Source organism: Poecilia mexicana, unplaced genomic scaffold (assembly GCF_051168715.1).
Source record: "Poecilia mexicana isolate PSO_F unplaced genomic scaffold, ASM5116871v1 scaffold_19, whole genome shotgun sequence".
Taxonomy (NCBI): Eukaryota; Metazoa; Chordata; class Actinopteri; order Cyprinodontiformes; family Poeciliidae; genus Poecilia; species Poecilia mexicana.
This window is the reverse complement of record NW_028263388.1, coordinates 15,981,138-16,002,439: the sequence shown is the minus strand read 5'-3', so window position 1 is coordinate 16,002,439 and position 21,302 is coordinate 15,981,138. Positions and strand designations below refer to the sequence as shown.

Here is a 21,302-nt window from a genome sequence, read left to right as displayed (position 1 = left end):
TTAAAATAGTCTTGGGAGGGGGTGGGGGGGACACTCCTCCTTAGGGGCCATCAGAGTCTTCAATATCAAAACCACACAAGCGCAACCAGTGAAAATATTGACTCTTGATTATTAATGGGACCGTTTCTCCAAGACAACTGGGAGAATATCCAAAAGCTAAACTTAATCCTTATAATCATTACATTTCTAAAATAGTCAAATCCAATCTTCTCCCACTCTTTGGGAGGTTTCTGAAGCTCTTTTAGCCTTTGGCTGTTGGCACAACTCTAGCCAAAAATGCGCAGCTTTTGCCCCCCGCACCTCCCAATCCTCTTATCTAACAAGTTCAGCACTCTAATCTTGTCTAAAGGGAAGCCTGCATCTTTCAAGAAAATCTTTGATAGAGAGGCTACAGAAAACAATGACTGACGGTTTCCTCCCCCATCAAAGGTTAAAGCGCTTGTTGGTCTGATGACAGAGTTTCAGAGGTACGAGGTAAATCTCCAGAGTCTCCGACCTGAACAGCACGCCGAACAGAGACTACTGTGACTGACAGCTTCAATGGATGTCAACCATCTCTGAATCCTCTCATCAAAGGCTCAAAGGGAATTATATTAACATGAAAGAGATGTGGGAACAACCTTTGACTAAGCAAATCAGATCCATTTTACCTCCAAGTCACAGTAAACTTGACAAGTTGTCCTATAGAGCTTCTTTTAAACTCTGACAGAATGAAACACCTTTTACTGAGGCTTAAATCGCCGTCTGTGTTTTCCAGCTGGTGCCACCAAGGATCTGGCAAGACGGGGCATCTTCATTAATTTGCAAGGCAAAAAAAAAAAAAAAAATAATAATAATAATTTTGCTATCTTCTTTACAAAATAGCTCAAGCACAGTCGAACAAAAAGGGTATTAAAACTCTTGGCTTTTTGTTATCTCTCCACCCATCTGAAAACATTCGGGGGGTGACCCTGTGGTGATCACTAAGCTTGGGCATCATGATGCCGCTATCTTTTTAATACAGGAGAACACACACTGTTGTGCAAACAAACCCCCCAGCCCCCATAAGGAGTTGGAACTTACAAGCGTGTGAATGTTAAAACCCAGGATCAGCCTGGAATTGCTGTTTAAACACAGAGGGAAAGAGAGGATTTCTGAAAGCAGGCATAATTATGTGGCATCAGCAGATAAACTACCACTATGAGCCAGTAACCATTCTGGCCCCCACTGTAAACACAAAAGCGTATCAACACTTTGCTAAGGCTGACCTATAAAGGGGCCCTGTTTGGATTATGCAGTTTCTTTTCATGCTTGGCGTATGCTGTATTTCACAACTGGATTTTGTCCACTGATGAAAAACGTAATCAGTCATTCATGTTTGAGCAATCCTTATTAACAAGCCACTAAGGTCCATCAATATGGGCCTAAACAGAGAGAGTTTCAGAGTCTAAACATTGCATTCAGGACATCAGAGGCAAGTGTTTTAAACACTCAATACCCCCCCCACTCGGTGAAGTTCCAAGTAAACATGAAAATTCAGTTGGAATTTGAGTTTCTGCACTAAAGAGGTGGAGATTCATGTATCCAAATGTACCGAGAGCAATAAGCTTTGGGTTTTTAATTGAGAATTACTATAGGCTTAGCGTGACACAGTGGTCCAGACCCATGACCCCTCTGTGTAATGGTGTTAAGAGATGTCTCAAACAGAAACCTAAGATTCAGTGAACTGGAACAAGTTTCCAGAGAGTCCTGAGCTTGTTCAATCTGCTGTTGACAGCAAAGCCATTGCCCTGATTGCCCTCTTTCTCCCTCCTGCTGAATGGCTCCGTCAGTTAGAAAAACCTCAGACAGTTTAAACAAAGTGTTGTGTGTGTGCCCCTCGCGTGCCTTTTTACGTTTGCACTTTGTTCACCGCATTTTTTTTTTTTTTGCATCTCAACAGCTTGTCTACAGAACCTATGCCAGACAGCAGATATGAAGCGGAAAATATCCCAAAAAGATGGAGAGTACATTTGTGACATTAATTTTTTTAAATTTTATTTTAAGGTACCACCTTATTGGGATTTTTAACAGAAGTTGGTAGAGGACTACCTCAAAGACTTACAATTGTAATCACTCTGTCATGATGTGTGGTGGTGGTGAGGTAGATGCGTTTGACCCAGGTTTGAAGAGTAAATGATGATTTTAATGGAGAAATACACTCAATAATCCAGGCAGCACAGGTGAGCAACAGCAAAGAGTCTCCCACTGGTAGCAACTGAACAGGATAACACAACTAACGACAGACCAGACGAGGACCCGACAAGGAACAAGAGAGACAATCGGGGGAAAACAAGGGACAGCTGGAGACAATTTAGGGGTAGAGAGACAACAAGGAGACTGAACTGAACACAAAAACCTAAATTAATACGCAGGAAAAACCAAATCCTCACGCACTCTGAATAAGGATTCTACAAAGTCTTAAGTCACTTCCCAACTAGTTTGAACTACCCTAATACTTAAAGTCCCAATGAAAGGAGTTGAATTTTGAAACTGTAAAAGTAGAAAATGCATACTGTATGAATACTTTGCCATGAATATGAATATGAGTATGAATACTTTGGCAATGTTGTTGCTTTGAAAATAGATTATATTAAGTGTTATAGTTCCTAAGTTGTTTTGGAGAAAAAAAAAACCTGTTACCACTCTCTTTAACTAATGTTTGCTCTGGTAGGAAAGGGATTCTCTAATATTTAAATAAATAAAGTATTACCTACAATTTCAACGTGTAGCTTTGATGTTTGTCATTTATTCTGGTTTAAAATAGGTTACCGTCTGAAAGGCATAGAAAATATTTTTGTTAAGGAACAAAGCAGCTTCGCATTTTAGTCAATTGTTTTGTCTGGACACAGGCAGCCCTACAGTGACTTAACCAGATGTGTTTCCTCAGCTCTGAATAAAGCGGAAAACATTATAGCGCATGTTAATTTGCTTTGATGTCTCTAGGATGTATGGCTGAGCAATCTCACACAGACACAGGTACCTGCAGTTATCAGCGCTACCTCAGCACTTCAGCAGACTTTCCATCGATCCCGCCACACTTCATTGTTTTTCCCATATCTCTCTGTGTCTCGGAAGCAGGTCCTCTTAGTGTCAATATCAAAAGTAAAAACTGAATATTTCTCTTACAAGGCTGGAAAAAAAAAATCAATACACCACATCTATGTTGATTTAGCGAATCTAAAGGGGTCGCTGGAGGGGAAACGGAAGGGTTTTCTCTTTGAAATACACAATTGATTTATAATTGCCTGTTTATTTTCTTTGAACATTTGTTTTTCTTGGGAGAGAGCCAACACAACCATAAGCAGGAACGCCATAAATCATTTTTTTCCCCCTAGGAGGGGTCAACAACAGTTTTCTTTCACAAACATTTTTAGAGCCTATAAAGGCAGAGAAATAAGTTACCGCTTCTGGAAATATTAATATAATCCATGTGTTATGTAGAACTAGTAAGTTAAAGGCACCAAATAATTCCAGAATGATCTCACAAAACTGTAATTGCAGTTGCAGTCAGAAAGTACCATGGAAATTTTCCATGGCAATTTTGGTAATGAATGGGAAGCTTATCTTGAAACCGAGAGGAACTCAAACAACAAACTGTCTCACATCCAAACGTAAATATTTAGTTTTGTCATACGCAGATATCCATGTGATATATGCATCAAAACTCATGTTGCTTTACAGGCTCAAATAAGTCACTCCAGTAGTCCAGGGCTCCAGAAGTCATCTGTGCATTTGATGGAGAAATGCCCAGTTCATCTAGTGCCACATGTGAGTCATTAACAAATTACACCTAACCATAAGAAATAGGTTGTTTTTACACTCTTTTGGTTCTGCTTAAGAAGCTGCGTCAGTTTAAAAGGGCCCTCAAGATTCTGCAGCACCAGTAAAAGGTTTAATGATCTGATGAGTCCAGATTGAAACTCTGAAAGGCACAATCAGGGCAAGACTGGCAGTTTTTGATCTATTCATAATTTCTGGTATCACCTAACATGAGGTGCAGTGTTATGACCTGAGCTGAACTTATTTGGACAGGCTCCCCAAATTTAATTGCCCAAAGAATCTGCTCACCTGACAACCTAGATATGCTGAACAACCAGATTTTATTTCCCTCGAAGGCATGGAAACACTCCAACATAACAATATCAGGGGGATTCGGTGGACTCACATTGTGAAATATCAGCTCAGAGAGACTCGGGTATTATTTTAGCTCTCATGGACTGACCACTACAGAATCCAAATCCTAACCGCATTGAGCATCTTTGGGATGTGCAGAGGAAGATTTCCTGATTTTCTTTCCATCTTAGTGAGCGACATTTGTAACGTCGGATCTAAGTAAATGCAGCGGCATTTCACGAGCCTATTAAAAACAACGAAGACGCCTTTATTACACTAAAACCACATTTGCTTTTAACTGAAATTATGAATTGAGTAATTTGTTTATGAAGACAGATTTCTTTGACCGGCTTTAAGATATTTAGGTAATAGAAGCGAGCCATCTCAGGGTCAATTTTTCTTTCAAGGCTTGAATTATGTGTTTTCTGAAAACATGGAGTGAAAATTATACATCTGAGTTTCACAGGAAGAGACGCTGTAGTTAGTAATCAGTGTGAAAGCCAGAAAAATACAGCAGGCTGGCCAAATGTCACATACTTTAGCTATAATGTTGACGTCTCATTTTCATGAGGTTGTGTGAAAGCTTTTGCACATTTGCAATGCAATTTGTGCATGTATATATATATATATATATATATATATATATATATATATATATATATATATATATATATATATATATATATATATATATATATTAATCACGACTTTACATAAGTGTGTCTTTACCTCCGCGGCAGAGGCTCTGCCGAACCCTGGGGTTCGATTGAACCCAGGTTAAGAACCACTGCTCTAGACCAAGAGTTGGAGCTTCATTTGGCCATTTGAAAGGTTCTGTACCTGTATCTGTTTCCTGTGATGCTTCTGCACAGTTCCTGTAACCTGTTGAGACTGCCGTCACCTTATTAACCCAGGAGGGTGTTGGAAAGCAAGGGGGGAGCATTATTTACCAGATGCGGCATTATTTCACAGATGTAGCATATTTTTTTGCAAGGCAATTACACAAGTTTGGGGGGAAAAAATCTGAGAGGGCATATAAATGTACACAGCAATAGGGACAAAAAACATTTACTAAAAGATATCAATACAAATTCAAACATGTTTTAATAGGATTTTTTGATGCCCTATACTGTATATTTTTAATAAACTCCAGGCTACAAAAGAAGTAATTAGCTCAAAGTAATGAAAACACATCAATCAGGGCCGGTTTATTTTCAGACGTTGGCTTGACAGGTTTCCTTACATATTTGATGGGAAACACATGGCGGTGGTTTACGTTTGTAGCACACATGGAGCGACAGAGCCGCTCAGTATTTCAGGTGAACCACATGGGGGATCGCATTCCCTCTGCTTCCTGCGAAACACATTGATAACATATCCAGCTTTGATGTTCTCTCCCCAGCATGCCGTTTTTTTTTTCTTTTTTTTTCCTCCTACTGGAACCAATACAGATAACTTGGAGCCACAAAGCTTGTTTTTTCGTCTCGTCTATAGTATATCGCATGAGAATCCGGAATTGGGAAGGAAGGAGAAATGTTTTTTTCCTCACGGCTCAGTGCACAGCTGTGTGGCTGATTCTGCCAATCAATATCTATTTCTATGCAAATTAATGTGATTAAAGCTGTTTAGATAGACACCGGGCCTGGTTGATGTTCTGGTCACAGATAAAACAGAAGTAAATGGTTTAATTGAAATGATTCTTGCAGTGCATACACAGCATCAACTGTCTGATAATGTCCTTAACCTCCAGATTTGACTATGAAATCACAAATATGTTTCTCATCAGACAAAAACTCTAATGGATACCTGACTGAATCAAACATAAACTGGATTTTCAAAGAGCTCTAGGTCAAAAAGACATTGGAATAGTGGCCAGAACAATTCTGAATTTATTGGGCTTGAATAAGCTCAGACCTCGACTCTGGCTGAAACTTTGCTTTATGTCACCAGACCCCAATGTTCCCTGATGAGCCCAAAGCTGGTGCCAGCCTTGGCCCTGTAGAACTTTGCCCTAGGCTTCCTATTTTGGGTAAAGTTTGCCTAGACTTGTGGTCTGCTATTTATTAAGATTGTTGAACTGCTTTTTGAGACCGATTTTCCATGGCTGGAGCAAAAGCCCTAGTTAATGTAACACCCATTATTGTGAATCCTCCACCAAGTTAAAAAAATTGGAAAAAGGTGGATCACTCTTCCTGCATTAGCGGATTGTCTAAGTCTCTTGGATGAGGATAGCTGGTGTCTTATTTTGGAATGATGATTGGGTGGAGAGGAAACGGATGAAATGACTGGATCTTGTTGGCATCAAAGTGTGCACTGCTGCGGTCTGTCAGGGTAAAGAAAGAGCTGAGTCAAAAATTAGTAATTTTGCTGTTGGATATCAGCACCAGCAGATTACGACAGCATAGAAAGGAGAGATGGGTGAGCGATTTTGCATGCATGAAAATTTCATTAAAAAAGAAAGTGTGTACTTTCAGGAGGCTGGGCTGCACAATTTTTCATTGACAAGAAAGGTTAGTGCCGGTGCTCAACATTCTGAGCATTAGGTCATTCGTGAAGGGATGCAGGTGTTAATTGCAGAGTTGAAGCAATGTTTTGCTAAATCAGTGCCAATTACTGCTGTAGTTGTTGCAGGTGTGGCTTCAAAGGGCCAGTCTTTTAAAATTTGTTGCAATATCCTTTTTTTATAGGAAACCTTTTTTTTTCTTTTTTTTTTAAGTGTAACAAATCTTTTATAATAAATGTTTTGTCCCCACTTTGACTTAGTAACTTTCAGCGTTTTCTGATGGTCTACGTTAAGGAAAGAAAAGTTACGTGGAACTAATCAATATTGTCCACCATCGTGCAGAAGAACGTTGGTCACATCGGACAAGACACTGACTTCAGATCACTGTTTTACAGAAGCTTACTTAAACAAATCCGCAATGACCCTTTAAGGCTTTTAAAGTATGTATGTGTGTTTAACACATACGGGTTGAAAACAGAGAAATCCTTGATGTTGAAAATAAGTTTTTTTTTTTTTTTCCCCCCCTATGTGCAAGAAATCTTAATTCATTCAAAAGGCTGATGTTACTTCACATCTATTATCCAACCATATGTTTTTTCAAAGTTTGGCTTGTATCCAAGTTTAATTCAACATTAAGTATGGAGTATTTAACTTAAGCCTGTCAAAATAAATGAAATATGGCTTTGTCCATGGATTGACAGGCTATGGAATATCTTTAACATACTTTTAGAGTTATGAGCAGAATGCATTTTTTTTTTAAATACAGCCAAAATCAACTTCTGTGCAAGAGATTATTTGATCACGTTACAGTAGAAAAATACATTGCATTAGATTTACGTTGTGAGATCTGTCAAAAGTTAGAATATTTGAATGTGTGTCTGTGTTTATTTAAAACTTTTTTTTTTCTTTTTTTTTTTCTGTAACAGGGCCTGGAGTGGAAACGCAGGTGGGGAAATCTGCACCACGGAGGTTGAGTCAGAATGGCTGTAAGGCTGATGGTGCTTGAGATTAATTTAATGGCTGGTATCCAGGCCGGTGCTGTCTGCCTGGCAATGCTTCCTACCCGTCCAGGTTCCCAAAGTGCCGTCTGCCAGTCACAGACAGTGAGACAGCTGTCTCGTCCAGGTGCCAACCCGTGTTCCTCTGCCAGCATGGGTGACTTCACATCCTCTATAACCACTGACTTATTTTTACTAGCTGGAGAAACGTTAGAGGTGAGGGGGACAAGCATAGAGCTCAGCATTATTTTTAACTTCAGAAATTAGTTCTTTTAGTTTGCAGTAATAAATCGCAGCACAAACACGGAGACAATAAATTGAAAAGTAAGTACTATAATACACTTTCTACAGGTGAGTCTTTGCCTGTTATATAGTCATTTTATCCATTGAGCACCTGCAGTCTGTCACTCATTGATGGAGAATAAAGTCAACCTGGGCTTCCTGAAAGCCTCAGCAGACCTAAAGGATGGAGGCATCCACGCCATGCTGCATTGATGCAGTACTTCATGCAAAAACAGCCCCAGCCAAGAACTCATCACATATTGCGTGCAGCACAAAGACATATTTTTCAACAAGCTTACATTTCTGCTTTAGACATAATTTTTTTTGTAGGTCTTAGGTAAAACTGAACTTTTCAGGAAAACAGAATTTCTGAAACATTCTTGGCTACCAACCAATTATTAACGCTTGACAAGTCTACATTCACGTAATTAAAGAAATTAAATGACAAAAAAAAAAGAAAGAAAGGGAAATGTTTTTCTCTTTTTCATCCTGCCACAGCTTGAATCCCAGACAATGACCCTTCAGACAGATGTGACTCAGAAGAGGAAGTTAATTAAACCTGTTCCAAATGAAGCGCGGGCAGGGGGGATTCTCATCACCACAAATGGCTTGTCTTGTTTCATTATGTGTTGGCTGACTTCAAGTCAGTGAGTAACGGAGAGCTAGGATGTATGCGTTGTGTGCGCTCGTGAACTTTCAGTGTTTCAACGAGCCACACACACACACGCACGCACGCACACACGCAAGCAGGCATTCAATCACACCTGCTGTCTCCTGAGCATTATCATGATGGCTTGCTGTTTCACATTCACTCAGGTGTTGTAGCAGCAGACCCCACAGCAGCAGCAGCAGCAGCAGAACACGCTTTGCTACTGAAAGAGAAAGGAGCTCATGTCCAAGGTCATCACTCGCCTCCTGTTTCCAAAGCAAAGGTTCCAGAACTCTTCTCAGGTTGCTTTCAACTTATTTACACAGCACTACTGATTAACACTGTAAAAAATATCTAACAGCTTTGGACCATCATATGTTTTTTTTTTTTTTTTTAACAAAGCTGTAATTAGAATGTACAATTTCCAACTATTTTAATGTTGGAAGTCAAACAGCTGTATTTATCGACACCCATGATATGATGCCATTTGATTATTTTTGATAAAATAATCAAAAATCAACCTAACAGGGAGAAATAAAAATCTCTTTCTCTTTCAACATCACATATTTGACAATTACTGGAGCTCTTCATATTATTACCTTTTAAAACCCCCTTTTGCCAGACAGAATTTAAGCTACCACTATTGACACTGCATAATTTTTACACCATGCCAGGGCCCCTCTTTTGCTCTCTTCTTTCCAGGTCACTCACTAAAATTGCTTTAAATGATAAGCTTCTAATAGCATCCAATGAGCCTCTTGCCTAATTCTGGCAGGATATTTGATCGTTTTTTGTGAAAGAATTGGTAGAGTTCATTTAAACCGGTTGGCTTTATGGCACAGATTCCAATTTTAATCACAGTGCACAAATTCTTCACAGGTTAAAGATGGAACTAATCCAGAGGTTAAATATTAAACAATTTCATTCATTCATAGACCGTACTTTGACATCTTGTGGTGTGCTTTGACTCATCCATGCATCTTGTGGCAACCATTCGGGGGTGTTTAAACTCTTACTCGTACAATTCGCTGCCTATTTAACCGAAGCTCCTCCTTGGGTCTTCAGTCCCCAGGCTATCAATCCCCCAGCCAGAGAATGCCCCTCTCTCACACTTTCCCCCTCAAAGCTCCGCAAGACTAGCAGCAGCAGGAATTTAGCATCTGCTGAGTTCATAATATTAAAGGAAGTGAAAATCTACTGATTTTACAGGTTCGGATAAAAGAAAATAAAGAGAAAATTTTCTCTAATGTGTAAGCTCATCTTTGTTCTGCTTGATGTATATTATTACATATACTCTAATTGAAGCAAATCCTAAAATATCACTTTTCTCTCTCAATTTTTTCACTCCTCTGGATTTTCCGTACCACTGTAAAAAAACAAAAACAACAACAAAAAAAAAAAAACACAGCCAGTTGGTTTCTGCCACTCCTTTTCTTCTCATAGCCTCAGGCGGGCAAAGTCCTTACAGCCAATTAGCTCAGACAGCAACAGCCTCCAACACGAGCTGCGAGGAGGGCATGTAAAAAGATTTACAGCTTTAAGAGCCAAATCCACCCTCATGTCTTATCTCTTCCCCCCCAGGGGTTCGGCCACCGTACAGAGGAGGAGAAAAGCTTTGTTGCTGAATAATGGTGGGTCTGGAGGCTCTCACTGGGGGGAAATAGTGGAAAGATGCCTCTGTGTCCAACAGTGGGAAACTGGGCCATGGAGTTAAAAGTGGGTGCTCCTCCTTGTCACTCAACGCAGACTGAATGGACTCAGGCAGCCCACAGTAACCTCACATTTTCCATGCAACTCCCTGTTTACATAGAAATGCATATTAAAGCTTCTTGTCAGCACTTTGGTTCTCCTTCCTACTAACTCCTCTGCAATTCTGTCTGATGAGCTGAGCTCTAAACTGACATCTGGAACTTGTCCCACCTCTGTTCTTTCCCCTTTGTTTTCAGGTACATACTGCCAAGTGTTTGTTTAGATTTCATTTCCGCTCCTTTGCAGCTCGTCTCTCTGAGGCTCTTGTTCTGGCACACGTAATGGCTGGTGGGCAATAATTCATTTTTTGTTTACAAGCAGACTAGAGACACTGCAAATTAACCTTCAGCCACAACTAGAGTCTGAAAAGACAAGCGGAGAGAGTGCTATGTGTTTTTTTTTTTTTTTTTTTAGAAAAAAATTAGCTGAAAAAAAGGGAGCAATTTGCAGGAATTTTAATTATACATATTTCGTTAAACCAACAAGAGGACATTTGATCCCCTTCTTTTCTTCTACTTATCCAAGTAGAAGTTTTAAAAACTTTCATACAAGCTCCAGGAGGAGCAAATTAATTATTATGCAATTCTGCTAGATTCTCAGCTCCCTTCAGTGCTCCAGTCATCCGTTTCCCCCATTGAGATGCACTTCATGCAGGCCAAATTGTTGGTTTTTGAACTGTCATATTTTGCATGGAATCACAGCTTCAAAATATCCATCTCCAGTCACTGAACAGATTGTTCTAAGACAAAAGTTCTTTTGTCCCTCCTCACAACTCCCAGACCTCCGCCGTCGTAAAGGACACGTCTATTGTCAAGAGCAGGGGTAAGTATTGAAACCGCCATTGAAAGCTATGCGTGGCCTCTTCATTTTCCGACAGTTGTTTGGAGAAATAAAGCAAACAATGTATGAACAATCTCAAGCTAAAATGCTTACTTTTGAAGCGCTGAGCTCTTAAACGTAACTTATCCGCGAATTAGCACTGTGAAAGTGGCTATACCTTCCACCAGCAGCTAGCTGTGTTGTAGCGCTCACAACAGCTTAATGTAAACATAAACAGTAACGGTAGATATGGTTTTACCTGTGTTAGTTTTTTTGTTCTTTTTATCTCCATTCTTCCCAGGAACACCACAACAGTTTTTTGCCAAGGTAGCCCGTCATCCTGCGTTCATGGGTTTTGCCGTTCCTTTTCAGCTTCTTATGTATTTTTTTGCAGAAATTCATCAATCTTAGAAAACCCTTGTTTTGGCTTGTGGGTTTTCAATCTACAAATAAAGTAGTAAAAATGTTACAAAACTTGTTGAAGTGCAGATATCATTAAATGCATGTGATATTAACAACCCAAAGCAATAAAAACCATATAAACGAAGGAAATAGTTGAGATGATTTCCGAAAGTTTGATTAAGCTACATTTGGAGGATTTATATATATATTAAAAAAGTAAAAGTCAGGAAATAAATTGACAATTGTAGTTTTAAGCAATATTGAAGGAAGAAACCCCTCTTTAACTTTTATAATTCTGTTTTTTTTGTTGTTGTTTTTTTCAGAAATACTGCAGCATACACTGTTATGATAGTCACATAGCCCTCCTTTTAATACAGGACATCATAGTGTGGGATGACAGAGTTTATTGCTTTGCTGGAGTGGCCAGTCGCGGTGTGTCAGTGGAAATTTGCTTTGACCGCATCGGCCCACATGCAGCCCTGTGAGGGTCTCTTTTTTGCCTGTCATTGCAGTTATAAGGTTAGAGAAAACGTGGTCCCTGCATATTCTCTATGATCATGTTTCTTTAAAGTGGAAAGTATGAATAGCACTGGAAACTGCTTTCTGGTCAGTGCGGATCAAGTGCTGCAGTCGGTACAAAGTGTCTCATAACATCCAGGCAGAGTTTCCTTCTTGTTTATGTGAGAAAAAAGGTCAGTAACTGGCTTGAGCAGCTGGGATGGCAGCTGCACCCTCAGCCACACAGAGAAACAGAAAAGCTCCAGGTTTTCACAAACTGATGTGAGGAGGAAACCAGCAGCAGAATCAATTAACTCCTTTATGAAAAGAGGTCGGTAGTAAGTAGTTACATTTACTTGAGTAACTTTTTTTGGGGGAAAAAAAGGAATAGTACTTTAACTTTATTATTATCCTGAAGTATGACTCCTCTTACTTGAGTAAGACCCATTTACTTACCAGGTATTTGCATACTCCACCCACTGTGAGCAATTTCAGTGAATGAAAAGCAAGTCTATTTTTACCAAAACTGAGCGATATGGGAGAGGCAGCATCGTGCTGCTCTATTCATATGAGGGCAAAGAGAAACTGGTCAGAGGTGACGAGAGGACGGGTGGAGCCGTACGCAGAGCAATCCTGGATGAAAAGCCATTAGAGGCTGCAAGACCTGTAACTGGGGTGGAGGTTCACCTTCCAGCAGAAAAACAGTAACCCTAAATGTACCTAAAGGCAGAATATCAGTGGGATGTTGTGATGAAAACATATTCATCCATTAGAATGTCCAGACCTAAATCCAATTAAGAATGAATTAGGAATCCAATCTGCTTATAAGCTTAAGTGAAAGAACTCAAATACATACCCTTTTCCTTCCACTTTGAAATTCTGCACTCTTTTGTGTTGGTTTACGACATAAAATCCATATAAAATTCATGACTTTGTAGTTGTATCATGGCACTATGTGAAAACGTTCAGGGCGCAAGAACACTTTCGCAAGGCCCTGTAGATTCGCATGGCAGTCTCTGTCTGCTAGGTCTGAGTCATGTCAATGCACATTAATTTTGATTCTGATCTTAAACTTCGAAAAGCGTGACGAAGCTTGTGCGGACGCACGCAGGATGTGGGAGCGAGATTAGGTGGATGCGAGTATTGATCTCTCCGTTTGACGGTACGTGTCGTTTCTCATATGTACAGGCATGAAGAAGAGTCAAGGACAGTTCAAACGATCCCCTAGTTTAGATTTGTCTTCACAGACAGCCTCGTCTTTGATAGAAAAGAATCGGCTCAAATTCAAAAAGAAAACTATAATTAAAAGAAACATATAGTACTGCACTGCAGTGATAAAGTAATACAAAAAAAATGCTCCTAATTCTATTATTAGAACTGGATAAGGGCCAGATACTGTAACACAAACTTCTGCTCATGCATATTCATGATTTACAGTGAATCTCTAATTGTGGATAATTTATGACTAAGTTTCACACATGGGACTGCAGATCTCTGGCCTCTTTAGATATATCATTTATCAGCCACACACTACTGACGACAGTGTTTAATCATACTAACTTCTCTGATTAATTATGCAGTCCAAATTAACTTGTGGGTTTTCATACACCTCTAATTAAAATGTATCGAACCCTTTAAATGAAGCTCTCTAAAAGATTGTGTTGCGTCTGTCTTTGTAATTCATCGTTTCTTATTTGTTGCATCAACTTCATGTCCAAAGCAAAAAAAGAAAAAAAAAGTTTAAAGAAAAACACATATTTATACGTAATTCAAAACCAAACACTTTCTTAATTGTGCCAAATTAGTTGAGAGGAGTGACACGTCTCAACCACGCTCCTGATCATTTGGCGAGCCTTCTCGCTATTTTCAACCACTCTTACCCGCATTTCAGTTTACAACCCCTTCTCATCCCAACCTTCATCCTCATCCAGTTCATGTCTGTCCCACTCTTTTCAATCCTCTCCTCCTCTCAATCCCTCTCTCTGAACACTTTTCAACTTGATTTCCATCCTCATCTCTCTTAATCCATTTTCATCCCACTCATTCTCCCCACTGCTTCTGAGACTCAATTGTTCACTTCTCTTGCCTCATTTATTTATTCAGCTTCACCTTTTCATCCTACTCATCCCTTCCAAAGAGTTTTTTTTTGTCCCACTTATGTCTCTGTCACCCATTTTCCCATGTATTCTTCCTGTCTATTCTTTATTACACTTCTTTTTCCGTCCAGTCATTCTCATCCTTTTCTCCAACTCATTTAATTCACAGTATCCTATTCTTTCCCAAGATACCGTTTTCGTCCCGCTTCATAATTCTCCTCTTTCTACCAATTTTTCATGGTAATTTATATTTAAAAACACTTTAGGAATTTTTTTTTAAACTATAAAACAGGTATTCTAACGAACCACAAAAAATAAAAACAAAAAGTTGTCTGAAGCTGATCTATACGGTCAAACTCTCTTACAATCAAATTTGCTTTAACACTAACAATGCAAATCCGTTTACCTAGGATTTCGATTTTTTTTTTTTTACTGGCCCTAATCCTTTTCTATACTGCTTCAGTAGCATTTTAGTAAAAAAAACAAAACAAAACAAAGAACACACTTTATATCTTATCATGGTTGAGAATCACGAGACTCTCCAGATGAAGCTTAGCCATCATTTTCTTTCCTCTTTGATTATCCTTGTGAATTCCATTTCTATGTAGGGGTCTTTATAATAAAGTTCTTTAATAATAATGCAACAATTTTATGAATCAAAGGATTTTAAAACTTTGAACCAAGCTGCTTTATATCAACCGCTTCCTGGTAGAAAAACTTAAAGACTGATGCTTTAAAAGAAGTTGTAAACATCCACAGCCTGTTGTTTTGTGTTTGGACCTTTTTATTTGTTTTTGCTTTTTCAGGCGTTTGGCGATATGAGACTGTTTTTCATCCTCAGATTTGAGCCTATCAGACTCACTGGGCTGTTTGAGACAAAACAATCTGCTGTAAAGCCTCCCACCCCCCTCCAATATGGCTGCACCTCACACATTTCTGCAGGGCACAGAAACAGGTAGCTATTACAGCTGGAGGCAGATGCTCAGGGGGGCACCGCCAGCACACACATTCTATTTTATTTTATTTTTTTATATATTTTTTTGCAAGCGAGGTCAGACAGAGGCATGAAGGACTGCAATGCTTTACAAAGCACCACAAAGCTTTACAGCGGCTGCCTTCACCATCAACCTTGAAAATAAATTGATATTTTTCAAGCAGCCCCAGAGGCAATCAGTGGCTTTTTAAACTCAAACTTCACCCGGCACAGCTTCATCCAATAAGACCCTTAACTGTTTGACTAAAATTGTGACCAAAGTAGACAACAACCAGTCCCTTTTTTGACATGCTTCACAAACAGCTTGATTGTGAGTGTACTGCTCTGTGGATGTTAAAAAAATAGTGCTAAATTTGTATTCATCCTCGAGTCTCGCTTAGCACAAGCATGGCGTTCATTCACTATAAAACACAGATGCGCTTCAATAATTTAGAATGTCTTCAAAAAGTAATTTTATTTCCATGATTTAGTTCAAAAACTTTTAACTTTGTGTATCAAAATGCATTTAAAGCACAGATAAAATCTGTATTTCTTTCAATTGTGATATCTGTGAGAGGTGGGCGCAATTATGTATCACCGTGCGTTGATCTTTCACAATAACGTCCTAACATCGCCATAATCTCATTTACTGCAGTCCAAGAATTTGAAGTCTTTAAATCGGAACTTTGACAAAACACAAAATATTAATAACAAGTCTGTAAGAAGTGCTCAGACATGCTCATCACAAAACTAAGAAGATGAGTAATATACAAGCTGGAAAGTACCAGATAGTAGCAGCTGCCAGGGTTCCGAGAAGTTAAACCGTGCTTAGCAACAAACACATCAGCTCAAAGTTCAGAAATCCAAACATTTTCACCAAAGGTTCAAGACCAACATACAGGAAAAAGTCTGTATTCAATGGAATGTATGATTCATTCAAGCATGAGGTCAGTACCCACTCTTTCTTAGCAAAACATCTCCATGAGTCTATCAGACATTTTCCCCAACCTTGTTCACCAACACCCACATGCTAAATGTATTTCTTATCTCAGTTGACCATCCTGCTGGATTCTTTGGAACGTTTTAATCTGGCTATTAGGCTAAATAAAATAATAATAATAATAATAATAATAATAATAATAATAATAATAATAATAAAAAGAGAAAGAAAACCAAGAAAATGTATTTCACTCAAGAAAAGAGAAGCGGACATATGAGGGAGGACGACCTGCTGCTTTCTTGTTTTTATTTTTTGTTGTGCAAATGGATAGGGCAGTAAATTTAAATAGAAATCTTTTCGTTTTTGATACTCTTTAATAAACCTTACTGACGTTTAAAATTTTTGTAAGCAAGTGTGGAGGGTTAAAATGTACAGTAGAGTCAAAGAAAAATGGTCTAATAATAAGGACTTTCCCTCTAAATGTACTGTTTCCTTTTAAAGTTATTTGTTTCCAAAAATTAAGCACAATCGCTAATATCATGAAAATGGTTGACTGCTAGAACACAAAGTCTTAGGAGTTGAAACTCATGAAAAGCATGTTAGAAATTTCTACATTAATTTAGCTTTTAGTCCATACTATTTAAAACAACACAAGCACTGTCCTGTATGTTAATGGCTCCGAATAATACAGGAATTACTAGTCATTTATTGTTAATATCAATATTTGGTCAATGCAAGAGGCATTCAGGATCATTAAAATTTACTGAACTAAAGAAACACACAGGAAGATTGCTGGCTGGTTAAATGGACAAAATGATGGATTTGGCAAGGGGCTGTCAAAACTGAAGAGCATTTAAGCTGCGATAGTGATCACTGATTCACACACACATACACACACACACACACACACACACACGCACACACACACACACAAAAAAAAAACAACAAAAAAAAACAATAGTTGCAAAAACAAAAGCAAACATCACTGTTGCTATTGTTTGGAAGACAATTTTAAGAATGAAAAAGCTCGATGGGGGGAAAAAAAAGAAGAAGAAAGCCAGAGACTCATGTGAGCTTCTGGACAAAGATTTTCTAAATTCTTTTCATATCATCTTACTTTTCAAAAACGAGGCTGAGGATGGCTGCGGCTTTGGAGCGTAATTGTCTGCAGATGTGGCAACAAAGTGCAGACAGAGTGATTCAAATATACGCCCTGGATGAGTTGATTAAAGAGATGACCTACAATTACACACTCCCCTCCTGATGAAGCCGTTCTCTTTCGATCTGATTAATTTCACTCCTTTTAGTGCGATCCAGCACACTAAACTTCATATTGCGAGGAGACTAAATTCCTTAAAAATCCATAAAACCGCTTCAGTTTGTTGTTTATTTCAGTAAACATAGGGCTATTGGGCATACTTGAAATGATTGGTTTTGTAGACGTATGAGCTGCCGTGACCACATCAATATCGCGCCGATAAACTTGGTGAGTGCAGACTCGGCAGAAAAAGCTGAGAAGCATATCTGAAACCCGTTGTGAGACCACGTATTTCCTAACCAAAGAGGTCTTTTATTTTTGTGACTCACCTTGATGCTGACCACATGCTGCACAGTCACTGTAGTTAAGCAAATGTTTGTGTACTTCTGATTCGTCCAAGCGCCTCAAAATGAATCACTTCCCTTCCATCTGCTGGACCGAGTTCATGCGCTTGGATCATTTTTTGGCATTTTGTCATGCCTCCTATTTCGTTGAGATTTTCATCAAGTTATCTGCTTTACACAAGTAAGCAGGTGACTGTGCAAGATGACACACATAAACATCATCATCCTCGCCGTGAAACATGCTGGGGTCAGCATCATGCTGTGTGGATGCTTTTCTACAGGAGGCACAGGGAAGCTTGGGAGGGTATGGAAGGATTAATGGAATTTAATAAATAGTAATCCTAGAGGAAACCCAGTTGCAAAGCTTTGAGACTGGGGTGGAGGTTCATTTTCCGTCTGGACAACAACCTTTTAAATATAGCAAGGGGCTTCAACAGAAGGGTACGGATCCAAAGCATGTTGCATTAGAACGGTTCAGTCAGAGTTCGGGTCCAAATTTATCTTTGAATCTGAGGCAAGGCTTGATGACTGGTGCTCTCAGGTGGTATTCAGTCAACCTGACAAACCTTGAGCTGATTTCCAAGGACGAACTGTCATCTGTAGATGTGCAAAACTATTAAAGACATACCGCCAAAAAGACCTGTAGCTGTAATCCCTGCAAAATGTGCTTGAAAATCATTTTTCTTTTTTTATGGACTGTTACATAAAATCGTGTGGGTCATCCACAAACCGAGACAATAACATTTTTTTTCATACTTCATGTGCCATCAAGTTTTTTTTTTGTGTGTGTGTGTGTGCTTAGAGAATGCTTAACAAAGCCAGACTGCTAAAGTAAAACCACTGACAGTAAAAACCATGTATAAAATAACAAAACATGTTAAAACATGTTTTAAAAATTATATATATATATATATATATATACATATATATATATATATATATATATATTTTTTTTTTTTTTTTTTTTTTTTTTTTTTTACCCTAACTTGCTGACAAAACATAATCGGTCGTGGGGAATGTCCTCTCCTGTCTCACCCCTCACCCTCAGCACCAGCAAACAGAAACAGAAAGAGAGAGAAAGGGAGAGAGAGAGAGAGAGAGCTCCTTCCTCCGCTCATACCGAGCGCTCCGGAGACAGAGACAGTCACATATAAGAGTCCACAACTTGTTCTTCTGTGGCAACCATCAGAAGGGAAGGGACATAATAATGAAACGGATTTATAAATGTTATTAAATGCGCGGGCAGCGATCGGCATGGGAATACACGATCAGGCGATGAGAAGTTGTTTCATCCGGCTGATCGTGTGAGCGCTGCTGCCGGCTTCCAGCAAGAAAACTCATGGTAGGCTTAATTCCTCGTATTGTTAATATTGTATCACCGCTGCTTGCCTTTAATTTTCCAAAAGCCAAATCTTTACATTTTGCTCCTCGCCGGATTGCATGCGTCTGTGAAGGGAGCTGGTGCAGAGATGGAAAAGTTTTTTGGGGGAACTGATTTGACTCTCAGTATGTGTCTCTGTTTGTTCCTACAAGCGGAGACATCACCTAATATAACGGAGTCCTTTCAGCGATCAGGCGCCCGCTGCCTGCGCACAGAATGAATGGCTCACTATGTATTCTAATCAAACCTGTCTCGTTTTGCTGCGATTTAAAGTGGAATACTGTTATTGTGTGTTAAAAAGAAAAAAAAAAGGAAAAAAAAGACAATTTAAATCTGATCAATCAGATTTGCTGGAACTGTCCAGAATAAATGATTCAAAGGCGATTTATAACATGAGAGAAACAAAAGGGTTTTCTGTTGACCAATGAGAGCATTGAAAACCTGAAGAAGCACGAAGTGGTCCTCTGTTGGCTTTGTCCGAGCAAAGACTCCCACCAGACCACATACTGTTAGAAACACATGTGAGGATGTCTGGCAGCATTTCCATCAGATTTTAAAGCTACCAACCAGACATCCCTATCAAATAAATCAAACGCACCCTACAGTTTGTCACCTGTAGAACCTCCCATGATCAGTTTTATTTTTATTTATTTTTTGTTACTTCTGCTATTTGTTGTACATTTCATCAAAAATAAAAATCCCCTCTGAAGAAAATAAGCCTTCACAAACAAATGACATAAGGCGAAACTGGATTTACTGGCTAAATTTGTGCTAAAAAAAAAAAAAGGAACTTGACTTTGTTTCCCTCTTTGCTTCCTGTATAAAGACGTTTTAAATAAATTTAGATGGGAAGTAAAATTGATTGTCTTTCAAAGAAATCTGTATATGTCAAAGAACGGACAAGAGAGTTGTGTGGACTTTAGGAAATCCACCACGGAAAAGCTGCTTGTGAGAAGGATCGGAGCAGACTTGAATGAGGACATCTTATCATCAAAGATCTTCAGCAATCATTTTATTTTCAGTTGACTGTCTAAATATTTTGTATGTCCGTCTATCCATTATCCATCACTTAATCCAGAATTGGTTTGTGGGTGGGGGGCAGCCTGAGCACAGAGGTCCATACTTCCATCTCCTCAGTGACTTGGGCCAGCTCCTCAGGGGGAATCCCAAAGAGAAACTCCACAGCCTGTCCACAGTGTCTTTGGTCTCACTTTGGGTCTCGTTCTAGTGGGACACACCCAGCGCACCTCACCTGGAATGTGTCCAGGAAGCATCCGAACCGCATGCCTGACCCAACTTGAGCGGCATTTTTGGAAATATTTCATATATTTCATTCTATCTGTATGAAAACATTAAATTATGGTGAAATACAGTACAAACCACTGTTAAACTTTTTTTCTATGTTTACTGTGACATATTCATGCAATTAAATGAAAACCAAACCTGGCTGGATAAGTGGTACACCTTTAAACTGACACTTTGATTCAGTTTCACCATTCAGTTTTTTTTTGAGTTCACAACTAAAATCAATTAAGGTGAATCTGATTAACCTAAAGGGAAATTCAGCATGATTTTCCTGACATTTTCTCTGCGTCTTATAGCGAAAAGCATAGTTTGCATAGATACTTCAAATGAACAAAAGGATTTCATAACATCATGTTTACACTCCAGACTAACAGGAAATGAAATATAATGAAGTATATATACAAGCAAATTTTTTTTAGCAACTTTGGTTAATAGAGATGAAAAAAATAATCTAAACTGAAATCATTCAAATACATTTATTTTTTCTGGATTTTTTTTTTTTTAGCTATGCCAGTGGTTGCATCATTTTCAAGCTAACATATCTGGCTCCAATCTCAGTGCCTAAAAGATTTTTAATTTGCTGCACTTGAGCTTTCAATTAATCACCCGTCGTGTGTCACCTTTTTTTTTTTTTTGCCGAGTGTGGTTTCAAACATAAAGGTAAACGTGAAACGAGCACAGCAGACTTGGGTGGGAATAACTGGAATGCTGAAGCACATTGTAACTTCTGTGTAAATGTACTGACAGCAGCTTAAACAGCAAGATATTTTTTCATTTTTAGCTTATACTACAGTTGTCACTAATTTGAATACCATACATTACAACATACCAATAGTGACAGTTTGCCTGTGGTCGTTTCAACCTAAGCGCATCCTGTTTTTTTTTTTAATGAGTTCTCAAGAATTTTTAACAGTGACCGGCAATATTAATCATTGTACCCCAGTTTTGTGCGTCTGACAGGAAGTGAAAGA

The 21,302-nt window shown here is 38.8% G+C and overlaps 1 protein-coding gene across 1 annotated transcript in view; it reads left to right on the top strand.

The window, feature by feature from the left end:
• The first annotated feature begins 18,600 nt into the window (after positions 1-18,600).
• chst15b (carbohydrate (N-acetylgalactosamine 4-sulfate 6-O) sulfotransferase 15b) overlaps positions 18,601-21,302 on the top strand; it is a 38,210-nt gene continuing 35,508 nt past the window's right edge. The window contains exon 1 of the mRNA XM_088016393.1: positions 18,601-18,987. The gene's annotated coding sequence lies outside the window, so the exon portion shown is untranslated. The remainder of the gene's footprint in view (positions 18,988-21,302) is intronic.